Raw genomic sequence first — 11,325 nt, forward strand, 5'->3', positions numbered from 1 at the left:
TGGAACTAGATGTATTAGCCATCATTATGAACAGGAGGGCATATCAGTCACATGTCTTTTATTGTCCAGTAAAAAACAGGAAGTCGTCTTGAAAGGCAGAGAGTGTCCTGCAAATGCCCTTCAGACCTTCCTTGCCCCTCCTTGTACCAACCATGCAGGTGTATTTAATCTATTCCTGCTTCACGTGAGGATTGATTGGGGTTGTCACTTTTATTCTGGTAGATAAAAGTTTTCCATAGTTTTTAAGAGATCTTCAGTTGTGATTGGAAGTTAGATCTCATTTCTAATCCTGTGTGTGCGATGGTGATGAGTCAAAATTTAACTTCTCTGAACTTACTTTCCTTGTCTCTGACATGGTTCTTAGTGTGGTAATATTGTCTCCGTTTGTCATACAGGATTATTATGAAGATCAAATAAAATAGTATATATGAAACTACTTTTTAAATACAAAAGCTTTACACAAAATTTTGAATTTACATGAGTTAAATCCTTTCGTTAAAATATTTGCAGATAGAGTGTACATGCTGAATTAAATGTGCTTTAATTTTAAGTTTTATGGGAATTTCCTTCCTAATCTACTTCTGAAGAGGAAAACAGAAACATGTATTATGCCGAGGGTAAAATATTCTTTTTTGGTGAATCACGGACATTCGATTTTGCTTGTCTGAGGCAGAACAGAATATTTGAAAATACATGCTCACATATTTTGCACTGATCTCAGAGGTCAGTGGTAACTACCATCTTGACTGCAGTTAGCTCAGGCGTGGAAGGTGCATAGCTTGAGGGTTCTGGGAGGAGACGGTTAGGGGAAATCCCATTTTTTCCCTCCATAATTCATTCAGTGGCACCAAAGCTAGGGTTCGCCATAAAGCCCAGTGAGATTTTGTCTGTTTCAGAATAGGAGCAGTATCCTTAGCAAAAGCACGACACTATAGGAAAACGGGGCTGCATCAAGGTGAAAACTTCTGTAGAACAGCAGGCACCATAAGTAAAAAGATGAGCCTCGGAGAAAACGTTTACAGTACATACAACTGACAAAGGATTAATATCCAGAATACATTAAAGGCAAAACAACTTCCTGTCAGTCAAGTGAGCAAATGGCAGCCATGCATTAATACAGCAGTTCTCAGACTTCTTGGTATCAAGACCCCTTTACGCTCTCCTAGCGATATTTACTCTACTAGAAATTAGAGGAATTTTTAAAGTATTAATTTATTTAAGATGATACATGCTAAATAACAATTATAGAAAATAACTTTCAAAATAAAAGTTTAATGATAGAGGCATTGTTTTACATTTTTGAAACTCTTTAATGTTGGCTAAATAGAAGACAGCTGGATTCTCATAGCTGCGTCTGCAAGCAGTCTATTGCTGTATGTTTTGGTTAAAGTATGAGGAGAAAACTGAGCCTCATGCAGATAGGAAATTGGAAGAGGAAGGACCTCACGCACCCTCCTGGCTCCCCCAGGGTCTTCAGACCACACTGAGGACTGCTGCATCAGGGAAATGGATAAAATACACGAACAGAAAAAGCTTGAATAGTCAAATAACGTGAAAAGTTAATCACTGTCACAGATTATCAGGGAAGCATGACTTAATTGTTTCATGCTTTCAGGTTGGCAGAAGGCAGAAAGTCTCACAAGACCAAGTGTTGGTGAGGATGGAGACATGAGAACACCTGCTTTTGTTCTGGAGTCAAATTGATTCAATTTGACGATGTCTGTGAAAGTTGAAGACGTGTGTACCCCATGACCTGACAAGTCCGGGTGTAAACCTGGAGTCTTACTTGTCAGTGTTGGCAGAACAACAGCTTGGGCTCCCCCTGGGGACTGTCACCCAGGTCCCACCCAGGGTCTGCTGAATGAGAACTTGGCGGTTGACAAGATCCCTCAGGTGACTCATACCCTCCTCATACTTGAGAAGCAGAACTCTCCATAACACATGTGCATGTGTATGAGGAGACTTAGTGGAGTTCACAAGTGAATTGCTTGTACTTAGGAAAAGTCAGAGATGCCCTAAATGTCCATGGATAAATTGTACCTTAGAAGTGGCAAACAAGCAGGTAAAATGAGTGAACTTGGTATGAAGTATCAGGGGCCAGCTCCTGAGAAAATACTGAGTAAAAACAAGCTGCCAGAAGGTGGCAGGTATGCCACTTACACAGTTTTTTAAGTACTGTTATTTATGGAGAAAAAAACAAACATCGGTGGGAAACATGTCATTCAGAAAAGTAGCTGCCTCTGGAAAGAGAGAGGGATGGAATAGGGGCGTGGTTGTGAGGGGCCTTGTCTGAGTCAAGACTTCTTTTTAAGATCTGAAGGAAGATGCTAGCATCTGTTAATTCTGGGTGGTGGGTAATGAGGGTTTGTTACTCTGGTTTTCATGAAATACTTCAAACATCCAGAGAATACAAATTAACGTTCCACTTCTTGCTAGCAGAAAATACACTTGCACAAAATCAATGATTTCAGGTCTTCATTTTCTTCTTGGTGTATTCCATAAGCTCACTGCGGCAAACGCTATTGCTTGTCTCAGTATTCATTCTCTCCTTCTTCCTTCTAATTCTGATTTGTAGTTGTGCACAAAGCCACCTAGACTATTAAGATTACCTTCCCAGCCTCCCTTGCAACCAGATGTCAGTAAGTTCTGGCCAGTGACTTGAGCACCATTCTGGACATGTCCTTGAAGATGTGGAATGCCCTACTCCTTCCTCCGCCAGCTTAAGTGAACCGGCAGTGGTCGGGGCTCTAGCCCCAACCCGGGGCCTGAATCCTCGCAGGGCAGAGCAACAAAAAAGCACAGGAGCGTCAGCCCTTGCCACTCAGAGGGACCCTGTGAGCCCCGAGCCCCCACTACCTGCATCTGCACTCGAGAGAAATAAAACTCCTGCGTTCCCGAAGCCTCTGTTGTCTTGCGCTTCCTGTCCAGGTGACTCTGGTCCAGTCCTGACTGCTGCTGCTCCCAGCACGGGTCAGTTCCCTCCCCGTGTGGGAGGCGAAGCTACACAGCGGCTGGCGGGGACTGGGCTCTTGCCTGAGACCTGAGACCAAGCTGCAATGGCAGCAGTAACTGCGGTCTTGGGTAAGTCATTTAAACTCTTTAAGCTCTTTTTGTTTTTCACTCTGTAAAATAGAGGTGAAATCAACCTTGCAGAATTGTAAAGATGAAAGTTTTAAATGTGAGCACCGGGCCTGGCACATGGTAGGCATTCAGTAACTGTTAGCTTTTACTTATTTGCAGTAATCTCGTCTGCTTATAACCGCCTTGCTTTATTCAACTGCTTCCTTTGATTTCTGAGATAAGTCAGTGGAGTGGTAATTTGGAGAGAAATCCATGATTATATTGATCCTGTGGTATATTTTTATTAAAGTACTATTGTATATATTGAAATTCTTTCTGGCCCAAATGGAACAAAATTTGTATAGGCTAAAGCTAAAAATACACGATTTCGATGTGGTTGTGACTTCAACGGACACTGTCTTGACGATCAGCGATCTTAATTATGTTGACTCAGTGTATTTGTACAGATAATTACTTTGCCATTAAAATGAGTCAGGGCCCCAGCATCATCGATGTCCTTTCAGATACAAAGTACCTTCTGAAAATAGAAAAGGCGTAAGTTATCCTTTGCACTATAAATCATTAGAATGTCACTTAGAGAAAGTTTCTAATAATTCCTAAAAATGAAAAGACCATGGTATCACTCAGCATTTAGATAAGATGGTATATAGTTAATACATCTCTTCAGGTAGTTATTTTCAGATTTAATAAGGACTCAAGCTTTTGTGTGTGAGGTAAGTAGTCTCAGCATATGTGAAGCAGAATTTCCAATCCTTCGTCCAGTAGTGGAATCTGTCTCTTACGATGTGGCAAGCCCCCTGTCCCCGTGACTGTCCAGGTAGGTTGTCCGTCAGAGATGCCGGAGGGGTGGGTAGGGGTTCGCAGGCTGACAGCAGGATCTCAGGCTGGGATTCGCTACCTGCTGCTCCAGAGAAGCCCAGCAGCTTGGTGAGGCCTCTGACAAGCAAGCTCGCACCACTCTCCACCTGTCCTGGCCACTCGGGCTCACTTCGAAGCTCTTTATTGATTTTAGGACACCTATGTCTGTACTGATTTCATTGTTCTTAATTCCTGCAGTGACACTTGTGCTGGATTGGGCAGGTGGGAAGTGCTTTCTGCATGTTTTAGAAGTCATTCTCCAGGTTGCTGGCAATATCGTCAGGGACCATTTGTCATATTTTTGCTTTTGAGTTTAATCTCCATTTTCCAGAAAGGAACAGCAGTTTTTCTTTTCTTTCTTTCTTCCTTCCTTCCTTCCTTCCTTCCTTTTTCTTTCTTTTTAATTTTGGGGGAAGTAATTATGTTTATTTTTTTTTAATGGAGATACTGGGGATTGAACCCAGCACCTCGTGCATGCTAAGCATGTGCTCTACCACTGAGCTATACCCTCCCCACTGAACAGCAGTTTTTCAAAAGCTGATTTCATGTTTGTTTGAAAATTGTTTTAATAATGAAATTATAAAATTCTCTTTGCAAAACATTCAGAATAATACAGAGAAGACAAACATCACCTGGAATCCCACGTACCGGCATTTTAACGTGTACTCCCAAGACTATTTCTAGTCAGAGATACTTTTTAAAAAAACTGAACTTGTCCTCTAGATAAGATAGTGTTTTTCAACTTGCCTTTCCACCTAGTATACACAGGTTCTCTGTCAACTGTCATGTATCAACATCATTTTAAAGTCTGCTTAATATATGATCATATGTATGGTCGATATAATTGATGGTCATTTAGGTTTTCTGATTTTTCACCAGACATTCTGATAGATGACCTTTTCCTTACCTTTATGATGCTTGTATTTTATTTTTCCCCCTTAGGATAAATTTCTAGAAGCAGGAGTGTTGAGTCAAAGGGATGCCCTATGTATAATGTTGATCTGCAGTGGCCAGACTGCCCTCCTCAAAAAGTGTACCTGCTAATATTCTATTCACAGTGCATGAGAGAACAGCTTATGTCAGTGTGTCAAGGCCACCATAAAAATGTCTACAACATAGCTTAAAGAAACATACACCTAGGTTTAAACTTGATAGAAATGAAAATAGTTTTGAGTGACACCATTTTCCTCTGAACAAATAGGCTTGTCGTTGCTTATCTGCCAGTGACATCAGGACGCACGCCCTAGGACAGCCGCAGTTGGACTTTGGTCCGGGACGGGCTGTGACATGTTCTGTCCCGCACTCTGACAGCATGGGAGCCTCACCGCCTCCTCACACAATTTTCAACACCATTTCCAAGACCAGCCACATAGTTAGGCATTTAGTGTGATTCCTGAATATTTTATTAACTCAGAAGATGAAGCATCTTCATGATTTCAAGCTTTGATTTGGTCACTTTTGGTCCTACTTAGTACCTTCACTGAACAAAAAGCAACAAGTCAGCCTCAGCCAGCGTTGGAGACGTCTCTTGAGGGCCTGGCCCCGGTTTGCCTTTAGCGGTCTGTGTGAAATGGAGCCATCTCGAAGAGCTTTCCCCCCAGAGAGGCTGGAGACGCTGCCGGCTGGGTGGAGAGGAGGGGATAGTCAGAAACAAAGTCCCCTCTGTCTCACCGAACAGCCTCTTAGAAAACCACCGCACGTGTATGCTTTCTCTCCAAACCTGAGCTGGGATTTGAAAGGGTAGTGCCGATGCAGATAGCAAATCCCTGCAAGATTTGAGGAGAAAACTTATCCGAAGTGGGCTGGCCCAGCTGCAGGCACATTTTTAGCTGAGATAGGTATGTTCTGCGACCTGGATCATCCTGAGAGAAAGCTGTGCAGCTGGAGAGAGACGTCTTGGGTGGTCTACACTCCCCGCTCTGAAAATGCCTTTAACTCAGGCCCCCTGGGCTTCTGGCATTCAGTGCCCTCAGGTGGGCCCAGAGAGATCCAGTCGCTCCTTCCTGAGGGGTCCTTCCTAGTCCTGCTGCCCAAGGACCCTGCCCTCCTGAGGTCCTGGACAACAGTGAGTGAACCCTCAGAGGTGGCGACAGTTTGAGAATCAAGGTAGGTATGTGAGGGAGCCTTTTAAGGTGCCTCAAAACCAAAAGGCAGAGAAGGTATTTCCTCCACTTATTCAGAAGATCAGTGTGGAGAGAGTTTGTATGGGTCTTGTACTTAGAGCTACCTAGGTTCAAATCGCAGCTTCAAATGTATCATGCCAAAGCCTTGAGCCTGTTTCCTTAATGTGAAATGGAGATGATAATACCTATTTCATGTCAGTGGTTAAAACATAAAAAATAACGAAATATATACAAAGAGCCCTGCAGAGTGCTTGCCACACAAATGCCTAGTAAATCCTAGTTCCCATCCTGTTCTGTTTCTTTTCCCCCGCAAGTGCCCTGAGGAACATGGATCTAGTTGCCAGCCCATCTTTACCCAGATCTCCCTGTACAGAGCGCTTTCCTCTCTGGGTCTCAATTTCTTCACCATTTTGTGGGGACCCAGAACAGTGACCTTCCTGGATTTCGAGAGTTCTCTTGTCTTGGGGAAACTGTAAGAGGCAGACAAGGCCACCTCCAGTCCCCAGACCTGCAGCTGCCTCAGTAGCCCCCAGGGAAGGGCAACGTGGGTGGAAGGGGCCAGGTGTGAGAGAAATGTGTGAGAATGGGGAGCTTCTCCTGCTAGGAACTTGGAAGCTCTTTTGCTGTTGGAAATGTCACCAACTCCCCGAGATCCTCAGCCAAGAATAGAAATCGAAAAGCCAAGAAATGTCCATTTTACTTTAATATTTGCTGTAAGGCTGCCTTGTGTTGTCCTGTAATCCACTGAGCTGTTCTCTATTGATGGGAGGACTGGGTACTTTGGGGAGAAGGACCTGAGCTTTGGAAGTAAGTGGATCTGGGTTTGAACCCCAGCTCTCCCCTCACCAGCTGTGTGACCTTAAGCAGTTACTTAACCTCACTGAGAAAATGAGGGTAATGGTAGTGTATTAATTTCCCATTGCTGCTGACCACAAACTTGGCGACTGGAAACAACACAGATGTTTTATCTTACAGGTCAGGAGTCTGAAATAGGTCTCACTGGATTAAAGTCCAGGTGTCAGCGGGGCTGGTTCCCTCTGGAGACTTGAGGGGAGAATCTGTTTCCTTGCCTTTTGCAGCCACTAGAGGCCACCTGCATTCCTTGGCTTGCAGGCCTTACCATGTTCAGAGCCAGCAGTGGTTGGCTGTGGTGTCTCTTCTGACTCTGATCTCCTTCTTCCACTTAGAAAGACTCTTGCAGTTTACACTGGGCCCACCTGGACCATCCAGGACAATCCTCCCAAGATCCTTAACTTAATCACTCTGCAAAGGCGTTTTTGCCACATGAGGAAACACAGGTCTCAGGGATGAGAGTGTAGGCATCCTTGGGGCAGGAGGTGCATTATGCTGCCTACCAGAGCCCTTAACTCAAGGGGCTGTTGCAGGGACTGAGTGATGATGCCTGTGAACCACAAAGCACTCAGCCAGGTGTACAGCCGCGTGCTGACAAGTCTTGGGGCTTCAGCTAGACTGTGAACTTCCTGAGGGCAGAGAGGGGCTCTGGCCTCCTTTTCTGTCTTCCACCGAACTGAGTCTGGTGCTGCAGCCATGGCCCATGCTTAAGAAATGCTTCCTGAACTGAATTCCAAGCCAAACTCCGAGCAGGCACAGAGAAAGCAGGCTGTGGTCGGAGCACTCTGGCCACTCATTGTGTTATGTTCCATGAAAAGTAAACGGGCATCAGCTGGCCAACCAGTTGGCAGTTTTAGATGCAGAATCCTAGTGTGGTTCCACTTGCCACTGCGCTGGTGGGGCAGATCTGATAGGCACTCTCATTCCATGGAGCCAAGTCCTGGCTCTGTTGAAACAACACAGTCATCTAATGAGAGCACTCTCCTCTCCAACAGCAAAAGACAGACCCCCTCCACTCGCTCCACGCACACTTGAGATGAAGCTGAACTGGGAAAACCTCCTGAGTGTCCAGCCCACGAGCTTTGTGCTAGCCTAGTGTTCTCCATTGATGGCCCTTCTGTTTTTCTTTTCTGATTTTTTTTTAAATTGAAATATAGTCAGTTTACAATATTGTGTTAATTTCTGGTGTACAGCATAGTGGTTCATTTATACACACATATATATGTATTCCTTTTCATATTATTTTTCATTATAGGTATTGAATATAGTTCCCTGTGCTAGACAGTAGGACCTTGTTGTGTATCTATTTTACATAGCAGTGGTTAGCATCTGCAAACGGGATGCCCCTTGTAAAGTGAAATCACGCAGCTTTGAGGTTAGGGAAGCATCTGATAATGGTTTTCTTTTAAAGGAAATTTGAAATGTACTAGCTTCCTTATATTTTTCTCAAACCCTCTCATACTTTATGAGATGACTCAGGATTCAAAAGAAGTGCTCACAGATGAGTTCTAGAAATAAAAAGGTAAATGAAAGATATATGACTTACATTAAAAATACAACTGGAACAAAACAGAATAGGGAAAAGGTGGCTTAACCACAAGATGTGGAAATGAAGCAGGGCTGGGAGTTGACCGCAGCATCGATGCGAGTCTGGGTGAAGAGGAACGTCCGCTGTCCTTAGGACGGGTCCATAGCTGGGCAGAGCGCAGGGTGCAGGAGGTCCTGCTCTGCCCAGCCGTGATCAGTTCTGGGCATTGCACTTAAAGGAAGGCACCCTGGGTAGGAGCACTGAAAGCAGGCGCGGCAGGAATTATTGGAAAGTTTAGGAACATTGACTCTAGAATATAATGGAAATTGATCAAAGATACTTTGCAATATTTGGCTGGAGAAACAACATCCCAAGGGAGTCAAAGTAGGAGTCTGTTTTGTTCACTGCACCTCACCAGCCTGAAATCTCTCCTTCTATCTGTTTCTCCAAATCCTACCCTTCCTTCAAGTCACACTCGAAGTGCAGGCACACCCCTAGAATTCCTGGGGCCTGGGGGAGGAGAGCAAATGGAGACCCACGCACCATATGTTGAAATGTTTCAGAGTTATAAAGCAAGCTAACAAGCGATTGAGTTAAACTTGCTTTATCTTCCTACTTTGGTCATTATAACTCAAAGGACCCGACAGGCGGGTTTGAACTTTTGAGTTCTCAGATTCTTGCCTGTCCTACCAGAAAGGGGTGGCATGGTAAGACCTGACACCTGCCCTCTCATCCCCCTACTTCCCCCCTCAGCTCCATTCTGCTTTGTGTGTATCCATGTAGGTCTCCCAGCTCTCGTGTTCCGAGCTCCAGCTAAACCTCAGCCACCAGCTGCATCAGGAGGAGATCCATGTAGGCCCTGCAACTGAGCTTGGAGCCATTTGGGCAGGTGATGCTGGAATTCTCGGGGCCTGGGTATCTGGATTATGATCTGGGCCTTAGGGTCTTGTGGATTCCTTACTCCTTTGAGAAAGGCATGGCCACAGGAAGGCCAGAATGGGACCCCTCTAAAGCTGGGGGCCCAGAGCAGGGGCCCCTATTGCCTGAGCTTTAGAGCAATATTATTTGACTCCTTTTCCATGAAGTTTTCCCACTATCTCCTCAGTCTTAATAAGTTTTTCTTCCTCTGACCTCCTCCAACATTTGATACTATATGCTACCTCAAAAGAAAAACAATGGAGCTTTTAGAAGATGCACCCCATTCCTGATTGCTGGGGGCCTGCCTCTGAAACCACTCTGCCCTGGAAAGCCAGAGGCAAACAGAAATACTTAGTCAAGACTGGTATCTGTTTTGACCCCATGATCCATTTTCAAATGGAAACTTCAGCTTCTTAGTCCCAGTGTCTTATTTGCTTTAAAATTTAATGGACCTCAAGTTTAATTCTTTATCATCCTATCCGTATTAGCTCTGCTCTACCTCGGGAGAGAATGCAATGATGCCTTCCCCCCAAAGTGATCACCCTTTCGGAGAGGGGGGCCCTAATAAAAGCATTATACATTTTAAAAATGAATTTATTTTTGGAATTTTAGGAATTGATTCATTACCCCTATGGAAACCTTAATGCCTAAAGCTTTATTATTTATTTTTAATGTATAGTTACCTTATTAAGCAGAATTTCCCCTTCATCTGAATCATGTATCATTTGTGTCTGGGGTTTAACTTCTGTGCCAAACACTTCACTATAGGATGAAGGTCTGTGAGACTTGCTTTCTAATTTCCTACATCGTTAGCAACACTCCGGCATCCTTACGGGCACTTAGGAACATAACCTGTCTGCCAGAAGACCTTGGAAGCCGGGGCTGAACGAGTCTGCAAACTCCTAAAGCCACAGAGCTCAGACTCTCTGAGAACGCACTTTCTTCCACTCTGTTTCCAGGAAAAAAATACACAAAAAAATACACAAAAGTTGTCTTACAGCACCCTGCTGCTCCTTCACAATTTCGGAGAGTAGCAGAAAGCTGGGGCTGATGGGGACCTTCGAGCTCATCCATTCAGTGCAACGTACTCATTTTACAGATGAGAGAGCGGGCTTTGTTCCTTCCTTTGTTCCAAGAAGGGATCTGAGAAATGTCTGGTATTAAGAAACCCATCCATGAAGGAAAGACATAAGTTCTCTGTGCTACAGGGAACATTTTTCTCACCTAGTTATGTAAGTGAGGCCTATTTGCTTTCATGCGACTGAATCTTTGTCATTCATTCATTTATGCAATCTAAATCCCTATTAATTCTTCACTCTGTCCTCAATGGAAGAAATATTCTCATACATAACTATGTTCTTTAAAAATCTTTGGAAAATTGTTGTAAAAGTTACCAACTCAACTATTTTTAAGTGTACAATTCACTAGCATTAAGCACATCCACAAAGTATTCATCACCACTAGCCCATTTTCAGAACTTTTTCATCATCCCAGACAGAAACTGTATCTGTTACACAATAATTTCCCATTCTCTCCTCCCCTCAACTCTTGGTAACCTCTATTATATTTTCTGTCTCTATGAGTTTGCCTACTCTAGGGGCCTCGTGTAAGGGGAAGCATACAATATTGTACAACAGTTATCCTTTCATGACTGGCTTGTTTCAGTTAGCATGGTGTTTTCAAGGTTCATCCATGTGACAGCTTGTATCAGAATTTCCTTCCTTTTTAAGATGGAATACTATTTCATTGTGTCCGTAGACCACATTTTATTTATCCATCAATCCACTTATAACATTTGAGTTGTTTCCATCTTTTGATTTTTCTATATTATGCTGCTATCAACGTGTTTGTGCAGATATCTCTTGGAATTCCCGCTTCCAATTCTTTTGGGTATATACCTATTCCGCTAAGGTGGAATTGCTGATTCACATGGTATTTCTATGTTTAACTTTTGGGAGAACTGTC

Source organism: Camelus ferus, chromosome 3 (assembly GCF_009834535.1).
Source record: "Camelus ferus isolate YT-003-E chromosome 3, BCGSAC_Cfer_1.0, whole genome shotgun sequence".
Lineage (NCBI taxonomy): Eukaryota > Metazoa > Chordata > Mammalia > Artiodactyla > Camelidae > Camelus > Camelus ferus.